Below are 20,172 nucleotides of genomic sequence, written 5' to 3'. Positions count from 1 at the left end.
CACCAACAAGTTGAAGCAACCTCAGCCAGTAACAATAAGTACACCTCACACAGAGATATCAGTTTCTAACATTCTCCACAAAAATGTGTAAGAGCCTTTGAGTGTAGAACTGGAAATCAGTGTAGAGATGAGCCTAGAGCAACAAGTAAGGAAGTACCTATCCTCCAAAACACAATAGTGAGGAAGCCTCACAGAAACACAAAGAGCTGTCAGTGCACAGAGCATGAACAACTAAACAAAACACGTAATGAAGTTCTGGCCTGTAGCTCAAAATGAAAGGGAATACCCATGAGCCTCTGTTGATAGAAATTAGTAGAAGGAGATAGAGTAATTTCTCATTCCAGATGATCTGTGTAGTTATTAGTTCCCAGTCAGGTGACTGAAGTGTAGTGATCAATGGTAAGGAGAGAAAATAAATACTTTCATAATGGGAAACCCTCTAGTCCTACTTCAGATAGTTGATCAGGGTTAACACCATCAAAGACAAGGCTTGTTCAGAAGACGGTACTCTATCTTCACCGTCTTCCTGCCTAAAAACTACAGCCTGTTTATAATGAGAGAAACAAACTCAAGGACAATGTAAATCGTCGTTAACTATTCCTCCTAAGATCAGTGACATCAGATGTCACTGGAGTGCCTGGAAACACTGAAGGAAGAGAGTGGAATCAAGAGAGACCTGAGGACTAACTGAATGTGACGCTGGATACTGGGAAGGGTCCTGAGACAGAGAAAAGGTGAGGAGACAAGCACAAGGGGACTCTGAATCAAGAACAGACGAAAAACAATAACATCATGACATTGTCTCCTTAACTATGACCAACGTGCTTTAGTAGGATGTTCATAACAAGAAGAGTTAGTGTGGGTCACATGTGAGCCTCCTACTACCTTCAAGGTATTCCCATAAGCCTAAAGCATTTCTAAAATTAACAATGTTTTACAGAAAGCATATGGAGTAGAAACCATGCCATTAGCAGCCATGCCAGACTGATTGATTTTCCACACGATTGACTTGATAGAAATGTGAAGTGGTGGGGAAACCCTGTTGAAGACTGCGTACGTTGTTGGCATTAGTAAACGGTGAGCTATAATATGGAGCTAACCAACTGCACAACTGAGAGGCGAGAGTTACCCAGAGACGAACATGAGCATCTGTCCCACATGGAAAGCTGAAAAATCAAGATGGCGTCATCTCTAACATTTCACCCTTGAAGAAAATATTTGCACAACTTCTGAGGGGGAACAAATTGGTGGAAATGGTGTCATAGTCAGCACCCTCAGAGCCTCTGAAGCGGTAATTTGCAGTGAGTTCCAGCTATGATAGGGTCGGAGACTTGCTCTTTAGCCTCCTTAACTATGCTCGTAAGTGCAGCTGGTATGGAAGTTGCCCCCCTGTGAGGTCTAAGGCAGGAGAAACATTTTCCAAGGTAAATTTGAATGAATCTGTACTGAACCACTAGCGTGTATCCTTTGTGTATCTGGCGAATTTTGTTAATTTCACAGGCAATTTGACAATGTTTAATTTCTGAGATGTATTCAAACAGTACTTTCTTCCTGGACATTTCTCCTTAAGAACAATGAGACTTTTTTTCCCTCTTCTAATCTAAATGCTAATAACTTGGGTCCTGCTGAAAATGTATAACCAATTTAATTTTGCATCTTTTTGATAAATAACTACTCAAAGTTTATCCACTGTGCAAGGCATCATATTAGACACATCTAAAGTCCACAGTGCTTACTTCCCATCAATAAACGGATGTTTTATGGTAGCAGTTTTCAACCTGGGGCCTTGACGGGGTGGGTCACCTAAGACCATTAGTGAACACAGGTATATACATTATGATTCATAACAGTTGCAAAATTACAGTTATGAAGTAGCAACAAAAATAATTTTACAGTTGGGACCACTACAACATTAGGTTAAAGAGTTACAGCACTAAGAAAGTTGTTTTCTTGTCTTACAGAAGACCCTTTAGCGGAAAGCTTTGCAGATTTCAAATCCTGATTCAGAATTAAATCCTCAAATTGGAGGAAAAAAAAGTAGTACCCTCAACACATTCTCATTGTGTAGGTCAGTGTAACATTGAATTATTTGAAGTTGTTTACTATCAAATTATCTTCCCTATTCCAGATAATTTTGGGCCTGTATTTTGTGAAGATTAGTATTATAATTCTTAGAAGGATATTTTCTTAAAAGGGGGAACAAAAATATCCATATGAGGGGATGTGGAGGCAAAGTTTAGAGCAGAGACTAAAGGAACCGCCATTCAGAGCCTGCCCTACATGTGGCCCCACATATATACAGCCACCAAAACTTGATAAGATTGAAGAAGCTAAGAAGTGCATGCTGATAGGAACCAGATATAGATCTCTCCTGAGAGACACAACAGGAGCATGTCCAATACAGAGGTCAGTGCTGGCAGCAAACCACTAAACTGAGAATGGGACCCCCTTTGGGGAAATTAGAGGAAGGATTGAAAGAGCTGAAAGGGCTTGCAACCCCATAAAAACATCAATGCCAACCAACCAGAGCTTCCAGGTACTAAACCACTACCCAAAGACTGTACATGGACAGACGCATGGCTCCAACTGCATAGGTAGCAGAGGAAGGGCACCAGTGGAAGGGGAAGCCCTTGGTCCTGCCAAGGTTGAACTCCCAGTGCAGGGGAATGTCGGGGGGGTGGTAAGGGGGGTGAATTGGGGGGGAACACACTTATGGGGAGGGGGAGGGGGAGAGGACAGGGGGCTTATGGACAGGAAGTCGGGAAAGGGAATAACATTTGAAATGTAAATAAAGAAATATATCTGATTAAAAAAAAGGATAGTTTAGTCCTAAGAAGCACAATGTGACAACCTTAATAATCTTTCTATCTAAATTTCTTCCTGCTTAGATAATGGGGAGTTTATTTCCTTTGTACACTACATTATGTGGCACTCATAAGACCGAGGAGTGATTTCTCATCTGGTTTTTATTTTACTTTTTCTTCTATTGATTCTTTGTAAGTTTCACAACATGCACCTCAATCTTGCTCATCCCTGTGTCCCTTCATATCTTCCCTCTGCCTTTGCAACCACCCCTCCAAAGAAAATTAACAAACAAACCATCCTGGAGTGGGAGCTGTCATAGGCCACAGTATATCAGACATTATAGCCCTCTTTCCATTTTCACTTGCAAATGTTCATTGTACTGAGTCACTGGTCTGATTCAAGGCCTCTGGCTTCTGCCACACTTTCAATACTAGATCCTCAATAGGACTCCTTTCAGTTGGATATCCTGTTGATGCCTTGTGCCATGGAGATCCTGCAGCTTGATTCTGTGGGTCTGGCCCCTTCATGCATCCAGTACTTCATAGATGGTGTAGGTGTTGGGTGGGCTAACTCATAGTCCTGGACCAGCCTGGATGGTTTGCCTGCCCTCTCTCCTGTGCCCATGCTATCAGGGCTCTCTCTCTCTCTCTCTCTCTCTCTCTCTCTCTCTCTCTCTCTCTCTCTCTCTCTCTCTCTCTCCAGGTGAAGAGTGGCACCAGCACTCCTATGTGAAGCAGCCAAAGTGGAGGAGGGATGCCTCTCCTGTGCCCATACCATCATGGCTACCTCTCTACACTTCACCAGGCACACTGGAGTATTACAAAAGGGAAGGAGGCAGAGCCAGCCTTCCCACTCCCCCTCCGCCAGGGCCAGCTTTACTGTGCTACCCAGGCAAGGAGCTGGCCTACTCTCCAGAGTGCTGCAGCTGCTGGGCTGGGGACAGATCTTCCACTATCACACCCTTGGGCTCATTTATTCCACACTGACTAAGTGAGGGGTAGGGCCAGCTCTTCCACTTGCTGTAAGCAGTGAGGATGGAGTCATCTCTCTTGTGTCCCCACCACCCCTGGCAAGGGGTGGGACCAGCTCACCCATGCCCACTCACCCTTGGACAGTTCTAAGTGCTGGACCTGCTCTTCCCCGTGCTGTAGCTGGCAAGGTGTAGGCCAGCTCTCCTGCTCTCAAGTTCCTGGGGCTACCTCTCCCGTGCTGCCCAGGAGATGGATGGGGCCAGCTTTTCCCATTGCAGGCAGCTAGAGGTAGGAGGGGGATATCTCTCTTTAGTCCATGCCACCACATGGCTGGTGAGTGAAGGAACAAGCTCACCAGCACCTATGCCCTATGGCTCACTCACCACCCACCTCTGCCACAGGGCCAGCTCTACTGTGTTGATGAGGTGAGGTGTGGGATCCACTCTCTCAAGTGCTGTAGCAAGTGAAGGCACTGTTAGGAAAAGCTCTCCTGCTCTCTAGGCCAACTCTCCCATGCTGCCAGAGAGAGGCTTGGGTCCAGCTCTGCTCAGCCCTTGGATATCTACATGGCCTCAGATAGGAGCCCAGCCCACGGTTATCTGCATGGCCTTTGGTGGGCCGTGGTCATTAACACAGATGCCTGCTACTGCAGGATCACAGACCCAGATATAAAGCTTAGTGGTGGAATGGGCCAGAACTTCATTATCACCTCAGGTGGCAGTGCTGGCTACTCACTTCTGGCTATTCCTTATCACCCTCCCATCTCAAGTTCTACCTTTCTTCCTAGTGCTCAAAGCATTCGCTTCTCTTTCTCTCCTGTGTCTCCAACACACACTTGCTCATCAGAGTGGTGCCCACACATGTGGCATCGGTAGTGGCATCTTCTTTTGAAAGGTAGGAGGATTAAATGCTTGTTCAACCTAAAGATTCTAAAGGAAATAAACCCCTGGCCAAAACTAAACACAGCATAGAAAAACTGCAATTCAATATGGAGTCATCCAGTCTCATGGTTGAACCTCCATCATGACCAGCCAGAGAGATGAACATATAGGCCATCAGAGCAAACAGAGCAGAGCATGTCTGGCAGCTGTGGACCCTACTTTGCAGGTTCTGCTCTTCTTTCTGGGCTAGGATGTAGCTCTGGGAGTCCCAGCGACTCACATAGTGGTCAGTTTTTTCAAAGCAAGAAAGTATAGGCCCACTGGCAAGTGCGTTTGTTCCTGGCTCTATTAATGGACAGTGTAATTCACCATTTCCCAAGAAGCAAGAACACAGGTGCCTTAGTGTGTCCAGTTCCCCCTCTTCATAGCACACATACTGCCCTGTTTCTCTTCCTCTTCTGTCCCTCCACCTCTTATTTGCTCACTTCTTTCTTTCCCATCCTTCCACCACCAGCTTGCCAGGTTCCCACTGCAACAGCAAGGGCCAGGCACTGCCCTTTACCTAAATTTCAGTTCAACTGTCTGGATGTACAAGTGCTTCTTGGGCTTCTGTGAGAAATGTGTCAGTACCAGCAATTCGGTGATTTGCTACTAAAATTGAAGCAAATATCATTTCTTTTTAACTCAGGGCTTTTATTTGCAGACCAAAAGTTTAAGGCAAAATTTTGAAATCAAAGTGACGTTAGGAAAGTACAATTGAATTTTAGTATAAAGTTGCAATGTTTAACTCTGCTGAAGATCATAGTTGAGTATATTGTGTTCTTCTGATAAATAGTTGGTGACAGAGTCAACAAACTACATTAACTACATTATTTTGAGGAGTCTACCAGTATTATTAGCTACTTGGTCACACATTTTAGCATATCCTTGTATTGAAATGCTCAAGATAATTTGGATGCTTTTGGACCTCAGAGATGTTTCTAGAAAGCAGGTTGTCACAAGCACTGGGAATTATGTGGAAGAAGTGAAAGTGGATGTTTCTGACTCACTGAGATTAGTGACAGAGGCCCACAGAATGCAGTTTGCATCTGAACACTGCAGACTTAAAGACTTCGTGATTTACACCAGATTAAAGGCACGAGGGTAATGCTGCATCCTTAATCCCAAAACTAAACTAGGCTTTTGGTTCATAGACACCCTGTGGGTGTGGCCAATGAGTCAAAGATGACCAGCGAAGTTTAAACTATAGTGTTCAGAGTTGTGATTAAATGTGGGCCAGCCAAACTCATCATTAAGTAGCCGTCCCTGACTTCCCTTCATCCTTTCTGACAGCAGCCATCCAGTGAAGCTGGACAATGAACTTGAAAGGAAACCTGAAGACTTGGTACCTTCCGTGGGAAAGTGGTACCACATTGAGATTGATGGGAATGAAGGCATACTTAGTCCTATTTTAGTTGCTGTAACTAAATTCTGGGCTCTGAGCAACTGTTAACAACAAGGGTTTATTTAGCTCATCGTTCTGAAGGCTTGAATAAGTATATCTGCTTTCCCTGTAGAAAGAAGCTTCTTGTTCTACTGCTGAATGGTAAAGCAGAGCTGGAGTGAGTTAAATGTTGTCCATATAAGAGTTGCTTTGGTCATGGTGTCTGTTCACACTTAGTTAGTAAAACCCTAACTAAGACAACACCACTTAGAAGGGCAGAACATCTCAAGACAGAGTCACAACCCAAGGATATGCATAAAAGGACCATCACCACAGGAGTTTGGAGGACACACCTGAGCCCTAACAGGCAACATCTGGTTTAGAAACAAGCAGATCAAAACAGAGGGTGCCACTCTGCCCCCAGCCCCTGTCCTCCTGGGAAGCTGTGGAAATGACTGAGAATTTACAGGCAACAAGAGCAAGACTGAAACTAAAATAGGTGTGCATGGTGATATGAAATGTGTCTACAAAACTTCTCTTCTCGTTTTGCTCTGAGAGACTGATATTTCACATTTAAAAGCACAGTGAGGGGAAACTGAAGAGCAAATTAATTCAGTATGTTTCTGAGCACTCAGGGATGGAAGTGTGCAGAGAGATTGAGTAACGAACGCGGTGAGGAGGGATGCTTCAATCCTGGGTACCAGTGAGAGAAAAGGACCTGGAAGGAACACCAATAAAATGGAGACAGCATCATGCAGGGTTCAGAGAAAAGAACATGGAAAACAATGTCTAAAGTACCAAATGTCCAAATTTATGCTTGTCATACACTCAGAGAATCATGAGAATATGTCCATCTCTCTGCACCCGTTCGCCCTCTTCCTCACTCTCCTCTTCCTGTTTTCATTTTCAGTTCTGTTAGGTATGAAATAAAGAGCTGTGTTCTCATCTAGAACCACAGAATAAATGGATGATCTGTGGAAATATGTTTGAGTTTCAAAGAAGTGATGTGAATGTGAACTTAAGTAAGTGGGTGGGACTAAAGGCACATCCTCTCACAAGAAAATAAGCACAAATCATTGTGTCCTCACATCCGTGGTTATCCCTTCTTAGTCATTAGTTCACTGGGGTCAAAGCAGGTCGGCTGTTCTGTACAATAGCCACTTCTGAGCTGGCATTCTATGACTGGTGATGACGGGATGACTCATGTAGCTAGAGATGACCTCAGTCACTCAGTGAACCTGTATGTGGGAGGAAGGAGAGAGGAGGAGGAGGAGGAGGAGGAGGTGGTATCAAGAACAAGATGAACTTTACATTTTTCAAAGGCAAATGCTAAAGGGAGTATTAGCAGATCAGAGAGGAGGGTGCTTCTTTTTCAGCCTAAGAATTGAGTGTGCCCAGGCCTAAAACAGTTCATAAATGGCTTTTCCTACTATTTTAATTTCAGTCACCAGGCTAGGAGTGGCTTTAGCAGTCTTGACACTTGGCTCTTTTTATTCGTTGGTTTTTTTCCTTTCATCAAGCTGAACTTAAAACTTGCTTATTTAAAATTATGACATTTAGTTAATTGAATAAAATAAAATTAATGTCAATGAAAAGAATAATCCACAAAGCAGTTTATTGGTTTCTTCAGTTAAGACAAGACAAATGCCACAGAATAATGAACCTAGTGTTTGTTTCTTCAAACAAGATGGTTAGTTGCAGACTGTGATGTTATTAATTATGTTAATAGATAATGCTTGTTGCCAACGGTTCATTCCTGTAGTCGCAACACATAGAAGTCTGTCACAGCAAGACACCAGAAGTTTGGAAACAGCCTGCACTAAGTGAGTTTCAGGTAATACCTTACCTTAAATTAATGATTCTCAATCTTCCTAATACCACAACCCTTTAATACATTTCCTCATGTTGTGGTGACCTCCCTCCCCCAACCACAAAATTATTTTGTTGCCACTTGACTGTAATTTTGCAAGCATGTGGGTATGTGGTCAATAGATAAAGATTATCTTCAAAGTTACAAAACTGAGCTTTAAATAAAAGTGATTGCCACAAACTGGATGTTCATTGAATATCTAAATTAAGGCAGATTGTATTGATTGTGTGAGAAAATATAGCCACATCAGTTCCTAGTTTACTCGTCGATAAAGACCTGCTGAGTCCCTGTGTTTATCAATAAGCTGCAGTGAGCAGTCATCAGAATGGTTAACTATATCATGTATATATGACATCTATCATAAGGAATTTATACTATATTGTTGCATATTACAAATTAGGCTGTGATATTAAAGAAGCTGAGACAGACTAGAATATTCACTCAGTAGTCCAGAGATCCTGAAGTGAGCATGGAGTGCACACCAGGCATGTCCCAATCTGAAGAAGATTGATGTCCTAGAGTGAATACAGCAAGATAGAGAGGGAAAATAGCTACTCCTTGCTTAGCCTTTCATTCCATTTAGACCCAGGCACATGGCAGTCCAATCTACTGATTCAATTCATCCTCATAGACACACCCATGTCTTGGCCCTCAGATGCCGTGCTATGCTGATGTGTACTACACATTCAAAAGAAGACTGTAGGGTACATGGTTCTAGGTTAGAAAAGATGTCTGGGCAAGGATTTTATTTTGAAACCATCGAAGCAGTAATAAGACTGCATTCTCTGTGGCAATACATGGAGGCAGAAGTCATCTGAGCCCTGAGGGGTGGTGCTCTGGTAGGAAAAATTGAATCCAGAAAGCAAGATAAAAATGGAAAATAAACAATCCCTCAAGTAGTCAGGAATGAGATGGTGCTGAGCTGCAGAGGGCAAATGAAGAAAATGACTCAAGGACAGGGAGCCTGCTGGGCCAAATGTCCTGAGATGCTTAGAGGTGAGCACTGGAGTTCTTGAGATCTTGACAGGAGAAACTTCTTGCAAGGCTATGTTGGTTAAAATAAAGACGGCCTGCCTCATAGGCTCATGGGGAGTGGCACTAGTAGAAGGTGTGGTCTTGTTGGAAGAAATGTGTATTAGGAATAGGCTTTGAAGTTTCAGAAGCCCAAGCTAGTCCTGTGTCTTTCCTGCTTTTGCCTGCAGACTGCTGGTCTATATGTAGAACTCTCAGCTACTTCTCCACCATGTTTGCCTGCATGCCACTATGTTTCCCACCATGACGATAATAGACTAAAGTCTCTGAAAACATAAGCCAGCCCCATGGGAAATAGTTCCCTTTATATGGGCTGGCATGGTCATGTTATTTCTTCACAGCAATAGAAACCCAAACTAAGACAAAGGCCAAGTTGGAAACAACTGGTATGTGTTCAAGGCAGCATAAGAAATGAACATATCAGGCAGCTTTGTGTTACAAAATACCTGAGGCAAGTAACTTATAAAGACAAAATATCTACTTGGCTTGCAGCTTGTGACATTCAAAAGTATGGTGCTTATATTGGCTGAGTTTTAGCAAGGGTAGTTGTAGGGATAATCTCTTGTGCATTGTATAGATGCATCACCTTGCCAATCAAAAGCTGATGGCCTATCAGCAAAAGGCAGGAAGGAAGTAGAATGTGGGAGTTCTGGTAGAGATATTAGAACCCTGGGAGATAGCCAGAGGCAAGGGATTCACCCTGTGCTCTGAGGAATCAAATTCATGAAACTTAGGAGAGATAACTAGTCATTTGGTAAACATAGAAGAGTTGAAATGGATAGATCTAAATTATGAGCTAGTCAAGGAACAATCCAAAGCGCATGGCCTGGGCATTCTTAATAAATAAATAAGCCTCTAAGTCATTATTGGAGAACTGAGGAGCAGGCAGAAAAGTTGGAGACTACGAGGAGCAGATAGGGGCACTTCATGGGAAGTCTGCCCTCAACAATTAATGTTCAACCACGAATACCTGGAGAAATCCAAACCAGCCCCCAGATAGAGAGCTGCGGGAGCGTTAAGAACAGGCAGGAAAAAATGTTTTCAGGAATGTTTTCTGTAAAAGGAAACAAATTTGATGAAACACTACTGTAGGTGGGGCGTGGGGGGAGGCTTTGATTCACTTCTTAGAAGGAGAAGCACCCCTGAAGAAGAGAGAGGAGATTCAGCGTACAGTGTAAGGGCTGTCCTAAGGGACACTCTTCATGAGGATGGGCAGTGGCTTGAGCTCACACCCAGCGTCCGTGGAGTGAGCATGGTGAAGTGAGAGCAGCCCACCACTTGTCCTGAATGCAGAGAAGCTGTAATGGTGGTCGTGGAATCTCATCTGAGTCAGAAGGGAAGTGAGCGCTGGAGGGAGATGCAGACAGTGTAACAACAACATGAACAGACTGGGAATCTTCTCTGACCAGAACCTCGCAAATTGCACTGGGAATTTTAAATGTAAAAGGAGCATTCACATTGCATCTTCCTTTAGGATAGGGGTAAAGACAGAAGATCGCCTTTCTCCTTTCTTTTCCTCTTCTCAATTTCTCTTTCTTCTTTATTTCTTTTTAGAAAATTTACGTGTACTAACACATGCTCTGTGAATAGGCTACCTTCAAGAAAAGCATGAACCAGGCAACATGAGGCTTTCTGGCAAATGCCTACAACCTCAGCCAGACTACAGACTACAGAGGATGGTGGTGATGTTTTAAAATAAAAGTTACTTTAAATGGGGGGGGGGAATTAATTGTGAAAAATTCAGGCAAACCACACTGGAGGCTGCAGTTTTCAGCAAAAGGAGGGATTCAATCAGACAAAATGCACCCCACGAAGTCAAGAGCAGATGACCAAATTGTTCAAATTCATTTCCATCTCTACATGCAGGCACAGCCTGAGTCCCAGCTCAGTCCAAAGCTGGGTGCTTATGAAGGCAAATTATCGGTCTCAGGCCAGCAGGGTACCGTTGCACAGAGAGCCACAGCAATTTTAAAAGTGCTAAAATTCTACAGCATTGCACTATGCTTCCTAAGCCAGAAGGAATTTGCCATGATATAAATAGGGCCCAGTAGAACCCTGTTATGTCGGCAGCATCTTAGGGAACATTAGGGCAAAGCATTGCATGCTGATCATCTGGCTTTTCCCAGATCTGACATGCGTTTGTACATGATGAGGGACGGCTTACAGAAGCTCGTACATCTAGCTGCATACCTGGTCAGGAGTGGCCTTAGGGATCACTCTTTTCATTCTTTATACTTACCCTGTGTATCTAACTCAGCTACTTTTCCTGGAGTGAAGGAGGCAGAGCGGAGACATTTATGGAATGGAAATAATACACTGTATACTGGTGCTTGTAAGTATGCATTGTATGATCTGTGATACTGTGACATTCCCCAGTAGCTTGTATGAGTCATAAACACAGTCTTCCTCTAGGAAAATGGATGCTCTATTTACCCTTCATGTGTGTGTGTGTGTGTGTGTGTGTGTGTGAGAGAGTGAGAGAGAGAGAGAGAGAGAGAGAGAGAGAGAGAGAGAGAGAGAGAGAGAGCGAGAGCGAGAGCACTGTACCTCATAACCTGTGTAGTAGTTATATAAGCCGGTCTTCATATCTCCGTCTGGTCCACTAAGTCCAATCTCCCATACTCACCCCAGCTCTACAGAAGACCTTCATCTGTGTTTGCTCTGACTTTCTGTTCCATTCTAGGGAACTAACTACATCCTGGTGGAATATACCCTGCTTTACACTCTCAGGTTTAGCCCCTCAGTCCTCCAAGACGTTGGCCATTTCTAAGTGTCAGCTCCCAATACCAGAAACACATATCACCAGGAGAGTAGTGTCCTCAGAAGAATTTCCTACCAGGCAACACACAGGCACCACAGTCTCCTAAGAATAAGAGAGGACAACAGAAACCAAAGAATGAAACATCCACCTAATCAAAGACAGAACCAAATATCAGCACCTTGATCTTCCAAATCCCAGATACTTAAAATACAGAATGAAAACACGTGCATTAGCATCTAGGACAACAAGGCTCCATTGGAGCCCAGAAACCCCAGCACAGCAGCACCTCAGTCGTCCAACATAGCTTACAAAGCAAGAAAAAGATCCAGAAACTGCCTTTATGAATTTAACGAGGCACTTAAAGAGGAAACAAACAAAGCCCTTTAAAAGATCATTGGAAACACAAGCACTGGAAGGAAATGAACAAAACAGTTCAAGACTTGAAAGTGGAAATGGAATCAATTAAGAAAAACTCAACTGAGGAAAATCTGGCAACGAATAAATTTAGGAATTTGAGCAGGAAGCTCAGAGGCAAACCTCACTAGGAGGATATAAAAGATGGGAGCGAGAATCTCAGGCACTGAAGACGCAGCAGAAGACATTAATAGATTGGCAAAGGAAAATGTTTATTCTTAGAAACTCCTGGCACAAAATATCCATGAAATATTGGACTCTAGGCAAAAGTCAAATCTAAGAATAATAGGCATATGGGAAGGAAAAGAGTGCTCGCAAGTTCAAGGTACAGAAATTATTTCTAACAAAACCATAGGAGAAAACTTCCCTAAACTAAAGAACGAGACTCCTATCAAGGTGCAAGAAACACACAGAACACCAAATAAAATAAAGCCACCTCAGCACACAATAATCAAACCACTACATGTACAGAACGAAGAAGAATCTTAAAGCTGCAAGTAAAATAGAATGACCAATGACCAAGAACTACACTTGGCATCTCACTGGAGACTCTAAAAGCCAGGGGCACTGGGCAGATGTTGTACAGACTCTAAGAGACCACAGATGCCAGCCCAGGCTACTATACCTAGCCACACTTTTCATCACAATAGGTGGAAAAAGAAAGACATTCCAAGGTAACAAACATAAATAAGTAGTATCTATCCACAAATCCAGCCCTACTAAGAGCACTGCAAAGAGAATTCCAAAGTGATGATGTTAAACACACCCAAGAAAACACAAGGAATGCATTCTCAGAGACCAGCAAGAGCAAAACCCTGCAACAAAAAGTCAAGGATTAACAGAATGGATGGGAAGGAGATCCATTCTTCTGCTGAATCCAAGAACCAGACCTTAACACCAAGTACCTCAGGGTAAAAGGATGGAAATTTTTATTTCAAACAAATGGACCTAAGAAGCAAGCTGGTGGCGCCATTTTAGACCTCCTCTTACATAAGAGGAATCTGTTTAAAATGCTGTGCAACTCAAGTATTTATAAACAGCTGAACTCGGAATCAAACCTCGGCTGAGAAATCTGACTTTAAATTCAAACCTCGGTGTAGTCAATCAAACAATCCAAATGTGTCAGTTTAGAAGTTCCTGCCTCCCTGGACTTCTCATCGGCACTTCTGTCAAAGCTTTCTACTTTCTAAGGTTCCTATCTTGAATTATCTGGTCTTCAAGACCCTTGGAGCTCAGAGGCTTGGGAAACCTGGGGCCACCTTGCCTTGTTCCATCATCCCCGGCCCCAGCCTCTTGTGACTTGGAAGCAGCTCTGCTAAGGGCAAAGGCTTTGGATTACAGAGCTGCGAGGAGAGCTTGAAATCTCAGTTTCGTCAAGGCTGTGTGACCTTGTTCTCAACTAAAAGCCTCAGTTACTTTCTGAGGAAAACTAGAAAAAGAACACATGCGCCCCCCACCCCCCTACAGTGTGACTGAATGGGACAAAAAGTGTTCAGGAGTCAGCACTGTACAGAGAAAATGTAAGTATGTAGATTAGATAACGTCACCGTGACTTCGATAGTGCACGGAAAACTCTGCAGACACTTACTAAGTATTGTTTGTTCAACCTTTTATCGGGTTTTGGGGTTTCGTTTTGCTTTTTTTCTGACTCGACAACAAAAGCTTGGCGTCTCCGACTCTGAATTCTTTACACATCACACAGATTCTGCAAGGGCATCTATTGGACTCATTTAATTTCATAGATTATTCTCTGTAAATAACAGTTCAAGGTGAGCAGTGGATTTGGGGAACTCCCTCGTTCCTGATGATCTGTGTCTCTTTGTTTTCTTTGTGTGCTACATAGATTTGACCACTTGGGTGCAGCATTGAGTCGGCATGCGCACTAAACTGTCAACAAGCAAGCAATCTGAAGTCTGAAGTCTGAAGGGGCTGATAGATAGGAAATGGATAATTCTCCATATACGTCACTGGCTCAAAATGACAGTGGGCTCTGCTACGGAGATTTATTTAAAAGCAGCGCACCCTTTGTGCCCCTTGTAGGAACATTTGGGGATAAAATACTTGTTTTTGGTAGCCTTGAGGAACAAAGTGTGAACGATTTAACCGTTTACTCATACAGCAGAGCAGAGCCAGTGCACAAGCCACACTGGAAAGCAAGATTAGCTCGGCATTCGTTCATGATATGAAAGGGCACATCTGCTCTGGTGACCAAAACACTCCCTCAGTCCTTGGGGTGCAACAAAACTGAAGAAATGTTCCATAAGTCAGATTTTCTCAACCCCAGATTTTTTAGCAGTGTTTTACTTAGTCAAGCAGTTTCCGAAAATGCCCAGTGCACAGTACAGATGCGGCAGTCTCCCAAGACTCCAGCGATGGCTGCAAATAGAGTCTAAGATGGTCTACTGAGCTCAAACACTGCGCCCCTGCAGGAGCCTGACAGTGAAAACCGGAGTCTAACGCTCCGATAAAACAAAATGGATCCAGATGTTCCAAAATCTGGGAAAGAACCAGAAACAGCTCTGGGAGGGACATTGTTCTTCAGAAGCTTAGCCTTGTCTCTACTTATCACCAGGTTCTTAAAAATAGAGTAGGTTTTAATTCCAGTTGGCTTCCCCTGAAACCCCAATGGAAAAGTGTAATGAGGGATAGGAGTTTCTCCTTAATTCTAAATTCTGTTTACCTAGTCTCTGGTTTATTATAGTGTTTACGACTCATTTGCTGATCCAGTAGGCATTTTCTGAATATCTAGCTCATGACCGGCACAGAGGAGACAAAGATGAAAGTCAGACTGAGGCTGCATGTTAAAGAGAAAACAAAACACACACCTGAAAATAACTCTAAGTGTTCTGATTTCCTTCAGGCTGTGATACCATTATCCTCCTGCAGATTATTATTATACAGTAATAACGAAATTATGCTTCAGAGGGTAATCTCAGAGAGCAGAATTTCTAATTCTCTGGATGAGAAAGGTGTGTTCCAGGGTGTAAGGGTTGTGGACATGAAGTCCGTGTAAAATCCACTGTGGGAGTCGGTTCATTTCCACTGATGGTAATATCATGTGAGAATGGGAGACTGTCACAGAGATACACTGTAGCCTGTATTCCTGTGAATTCTAAGAACCCAGTGGAAACCTTTAGTAGACATTTGTTTGTGGATCTTATTTTAAGATTTTTCCTGGCTTCCTTTGTCTGGACATAAGCCTCACCACTAGGCTGTTGTACATGAGATTCTTAGCGGGACGAGCAGGCTACCGTTGGCCCCGACTTTTCACTGGTGCCAAGTTTCCTAAGTCTTGGGCAGATGAGTAAACATTTGCACTAGTGAGTAAGAAGTCAGCCTTGTGTGTTTTGTTTCCCTACTACACTCAAGCAACACCATTTCCCTGTCTACATTTAACAACATCACACAAAAGCCAGCGGAGAAGCTTAGACCTCACGCTGGAAAAGTTTAGCGGCAGCACTTGCCAATTTCCAGGCTATAAACACTTTCACCACGGGCGATTTCAGGATGCTCCGGGTTTCCATGCATACAGAGCTGTGTGGGGAAAACGTGCGGCAGAGGTAGCCTCTGAACAGTCACTACAGGGCAGCTTCAGCAAACTCAGCAATGACCTGTCCTATTTGCCCCAACAGGTATGCCTTCCCGTCATGATATGAAGAAAAGCACAAAGTGCTGCTTGTAGTTTTGGTAATAAATAAATTAGATAGATAGATAGATAGGTAGATAGATAGATAGATAGATAGATGATAGATAGACAGATAGACAGATAGATGATAGATAGATAGATAGATAGATAGATAGATAGATAGATAGATAGATATTGGCCAGTATTTGGGCTAAGTGTAAGGCAGAATTTCACACTACTAGGAGTAGAGACAGGAAACAGGAAAGTATGAAATTAGCTTATTAAATTAATAAGGGCATGAAAGAAAGGAGACAAACAACTGTACTCACCTTGTAATTATTCTGTGACACCTGCTCCCTTCCAGGCATCTTTGTGAACTTAATGGCAGAACTCCTGGATACGATTATTTATGGGAGTGTGGCTGACACCCAGCAGATCCCTCAAAGGTTTGAATCTACACACTCTGCTTGTTAGGCCTGGGGTTTAGAGGGGTTTTGTTTCTCTAAAATTCATATGCATAAATCCTAAGTCCCAGGGGACAGTGTTAGGAGACGGCGTCTTTGTAAAGTTTGATGTAGGGAGGTTTGCTTTATGCTGCGTGCCCAGTCTGTATGAGGATTCTCCCCCAAAAGACAGCTAAGGTTGGGTACTGTGTGAGTGTGTCTGAATGCCGGATGCTTGGCCTCCTATGTGGAAGCGTTGATGTGTCGGGACTGCACATGCACACAGTTATTAGTCGTGGAGCACCTTCCTTGGGTGATGTCGATGTTGTTCTCACAGACTGATGCTAGTTTCCCTGGGGAACGCATTTAGAAAATGACTCACTTTCTTGAGTCTAGCTGGGTTCTTACCAAGCAATTTCTTCCTCTTCTAGTTGCTTCTACCATGATGCCATCTGCCAGACTGTGATGTAGCTAGACCACCCTCGTAGATGGAGAAACTCACCTCTAGGCCTCCAGCCTCCAAGACTGTGAAATAAGAAACCTCTTGTCTAGGTTTTGCAAGGTCATTCAAAGGGTAGAGGTGCTGGCTATCAAGAAGAATAAGGTAAGGTCAATCTTCAGGACCAACATGGTAGGAGATCACAAAGTCCAGCTTACACACACACACACACACACACACACACACACACACACACACCCCAAATGTAATAAAACTTAGAAAAAAACCCTCTTTTCTACCTAAAACACCCATGTCCGCTTGTTTTGTTACAATAACAAAACAGACCATCACACTAAAGAGTCTGACTATAAACTGTTCCAAGACTCTTTAGCTTGTAAATGGACGTCTGTGACACAATTTCTTCAATGTATTGAGAGGATAGGAGACAGGAGAAGGGCTGCTCTATAAATTGAGGGAACAAATGAGAATTAACACTCGCTCAGGGTTTTTCTGAGAGTTTGTATCCTTACAGACAGATTGGTAAGATGGCTATGGGTGATATGTGTGTGCCCATTACCAGGGGTTTCCCTAGGCTCAGAGATGAAGTTAGGACAATGTGTCAGCCAAAAGTTAACTCACTAATGTGGAGGGCGTTGAATATGGATGTCACTTATCAGCTATGGGATGTCTCTCCCTCTCCATCCTTCAGGAAAAGGGAGGGACAGGTCAGAACCTTTTTTTTTTTTTTTTTTTTTTACCTGAGTGAGGTTAAACATTGTGGAATCAAACTTGGGGTTCTTGGGACTGGGTGTCAGGGAACAGGACGTGTAGAGGTAGATTGGCAGAGAAAGTGCTGGGCTGGATAGAAGGAAAATCTAGAAATTACAAGTGTGGGGGGGCGGTGGTGGAGGAATTGGAGACTTTATAATATATTGTCATGGAGATAAGCAAAGCAGTTCTCCCTACATCTGAGGCTTGTCAATGATTACGGCCATGAAGATAGTCACATATCATGCAAATAGACCACTGCCAACTTAATTAGTTGCTTAGCACTATGTCATCCGCAAATGCCTGTCTCGCCATCCCGCTCCACCTTTGAATGAATCTTACTGAGGATTGATTCTGTTCTCAAACACTTGAGGACTGTTGGTGTTCCTGTCGTTAAAAACATTGTTTACTCTGTCCCTATTACTTCTGATGCCTTCCTAGCAGATGTTAATTCTGAATGTTAAATATGGAGGAAAATGTTTACTGAACTATGTTTGAAACCTCAGGCTGCAAAGGGTTAACAAGTTACTTTATATGATTATTAGCAAAAAATGCATTTAAATTCATCTCATTAGGGACTCTCAAATCTCCATTTAGATTATCTTCTGAAGTAGATAGAAAAGCACTCAGGGACATGGATGTTGGATGTGTGCTGACTATGAGGGATGCAATTGCTGGCTGCAAGCACAGCTCTAAAATGGAACCAAATGAGCTTGTCTAGTGTAAGAGGGCTTTCACAGACTGAGTTCCAACAGAGAGGAGAAAAGAGAGGAGAAAAGAGAAGGGGGAGGAGAGGGGACACACACACACACACACACACACACACACACACACACACACAGGGCTAGGTGGTGGTGAAGGATGTGGTCACCTCAACTGTTTACCTAATTGGAAACTATATGCTAATTTTAAACAATTCACAACAACATATAAAATCCTTATTTGAAAGCTTTTGTCCAGATAATCTATACATTTAGAATACCTATTTTTAGTATTACCATGCTCGAAATGAAAGCCTAAGTCACTTTTCTGTTGAAATAGCGTGCTGTCTGCACTTTACAGAAGCTCTGACGTCAATGCTAGCTCCGTGTCAATTTTTATCCCGCATCACAACTGCGTCTCAATTAATAAATCATTACAGTTATGTTTCTCATCAGTCTCCCCTTAATAAATCGTGACGCCTGGGGCAGAATGAAACCACAACCTCCTTCCCAATCTATCCAAAAACTATCTCAGCCTACCCTGTTCCCACCAAAAAGGGGCAAGTCTGTGGGACCTAAACCCGCTTCCCCGCTGCACCCTAAATGCTCTGCCTGTAACCGATTGTTCCTGCTGAATAACAATGGGAGCTGCAGGGCTTCTTTTCCCTGGCTGCAAACAGATTAGGCTGCTCCCTTTTATGTGTGCAAAGACATTACCCAGAAGCCCCCGGGATTCCATTATCAGTGGCCAACAGATGGAGCCTATCAGCACGCTGTCAATCATCCTCCACCTGTGGCTTTCACAGCCCAGCCAAAAAATTAATTGCTTAGGAAGTGTAAAGCCCATAGTCTCAGATCGGAAAGGATTAAGGAAGGGAAGGTTAAGCAAGGAAGCCCTGCTGCTTGGAAAGCCTTATCGAATTGGGGCTTATCTAAATTTGTGACGTTTTCAGCGTTTGATTGGGTTTCCAAATGCAGGAAAGACAGCGGGGTTAGAGCTAGAAACGTTTGGGAATAAAAAAGAGGTAGTTTACAAGAAGAGTTTACTCCTTCACTCCGGGAGGTTCCCTTGTATTAGAAGAAAAGACTGATAATATTATAATATTTTCCATCGCACGCGCCCACGCACACGCGCGCGCACGCACACACACACACACACACACACACACACACACACACACACTCTTCTGGAACTACTGTATATAATGATATATAGTAATATATGTAAATACATAGTAATACATACATATATATTAATTCTACATTTAATTTGTGGGGTTTTTTTTTCACTGCGCACATACTTCATTTTTGTGTCTTTCAGTACCAGTGGGGAGGGGAGGTTTCGATCTCCAGGAGGTTGTCATGGGACTATTTCTCTACCTCACACTTTCTTATTCTCTTTGGCAGATTTTCAAAATAATAATAATAATAATAATAATAATAATAATAATAATAATAATTCTGATTCCATCGCAAAACTCGATCCTCACAATGAGTTGGTTCTTAATCTTGTTAGCATTTCTGTTACTTCTGGAAATACAACCTGATTGCTTCTAGCTCTTGCAGTATGTGGACCCCAAATATGGAAATGGGGTGTGAATAAAGCCTTCTGTCCATTGCCAAGGTCACATTGTTTTTCCCCTCTGAACAATTAAGACAGTATTACCAAGGTCAGGGCAAACTGCACTAAAGGTCTGGGTGATTTTGATACAGTGGTTGAGGTTATTGTTACCCACTTGTTAACGTTAAATAGAGCTAATAAGTGCTTTGTTCTGTTTCAGTTTTAAAATAAATGTATCTTTGATCCTGGGCTGGCAGAGCACTGTATATTTTACATCCAATTTTTTTTTCTACCAATAGACCTTTAGGGACAACTTAATTCAATTAACAATGAGCTAATTCAACACATTTATTTCAACTTCGAGCATATGCTGGACATAAAACACTGCCTTTCCTCATGGAGTTTAAGCCCAGTAGCTTGAATAAGCTTCACGGCTTGACTAAAACAGTAGCACTTATTGGGGCATGTATTGACTGTG

The sequence above is a fragment of the Rattus rattus genome, chromosome 14 (genome assembly GCF_011064425.1).
Source record: "Rattus rattus isolate New Zealand chromosome 14, Rrattus_CSIRO_v1, whole genome shotgun sequence".
Lineage (NCBI taxonomy): Eukaryota > Metazoa > Chordata > Mammalia > Rodentia > Muridae > Rattus > Rattus rattus.
Note: the sequence above shows the minus strand (reverse complement) of the source record.